Source organism: Triticum dicoccoides, chromosome 6B (genome assembly GCF_002162155.2).
Source record: "Triticum dicoccoides isolate Atlit2015 ecotype Zavitan chromosome 6B, WEW_v2.0, whole genome shotgun sequence".
NCBI classification, from domain to species: Eukaryota; Viridiplantae; Streptophyta; class Magnoliopsida; order Poales; family Poaceae; genus Triticum; species Triticum dicoccoides.
This window is the reverse complement of record NC_041391.1, coordinates 91,322,396-91,323,298: the sequence shown is the minus strand read 5'-3', so window position 1 is coordinate 91,323,298 and position 903 is coordinate 91,322,396.

Here is a 903-nt window from a genome sequence, read left to right as displayed (position 1 = left end):
TTATCGGGAGTTTATATTGACACGTCATACGTACATGCAAAAATAATATTATCAGGGAGGGGGTATATCGACCCCCGCCCCCTCGTGTTGAAGTTATCGGGAGGGGTATATCGACGATGATAGACCCGATAAAACATAAGAAAACGAAGAAGAAATAAAAAGAGGAGAAGAAGAAAGGAATAGAGGAGAAGATCGAAGAAACAAAAGAAGAAGAAAAAAGAGGAGAAGAAGAAAAAATAGAAAATTTCTATTTCTGTTTTTTTTCTTCTCCTCTATTCCTTTGTTCTTCTCCTCTTCCTTTTCTTCTTTTTTCCTCTTCTTATTTATTTCTCCTCTTCTTCCTCTCCTATTCTTCTTTCTTTCCTCTTCTTATTTTCTTCTTTCCTATCCTTCTTTTTCTTCTTCTTCCCTTCCTAGCTAGATATATAAAACTTTTCTAAAATTGTAACTTTTGCATATATAAAACTTTTCCATGGATCATCATTTCTCATATATATCGAATATATATCCATTGTCATATATAAAAACTTTCTATATATGAACAAAAAACTTTCTATCAACAAAAAAACATTTTTGACATATATATTTAGCATATTCTAGCCACATACACATATACATCACATACACATATACATTATAGCCACATACACATATACATCACCTATGAACAAAAAATTAAACTAATAAAAATAAAAAACATATAGCCACATATGAACAAAAACATATAGCCACATACATACACATATACATTATATATATATGACCAAAAAATTAAACTAATAAAAAAACAGAGCCAGGGCGGCGGCTCACAGCGGGGGCAGGCGAGGGCGCCGGCGCGCGGGGGCGGGACGGGGCAGGGGCAGGGCGACGGCGACGAGGAGAGGGCGGCGACGGCGAGCACGT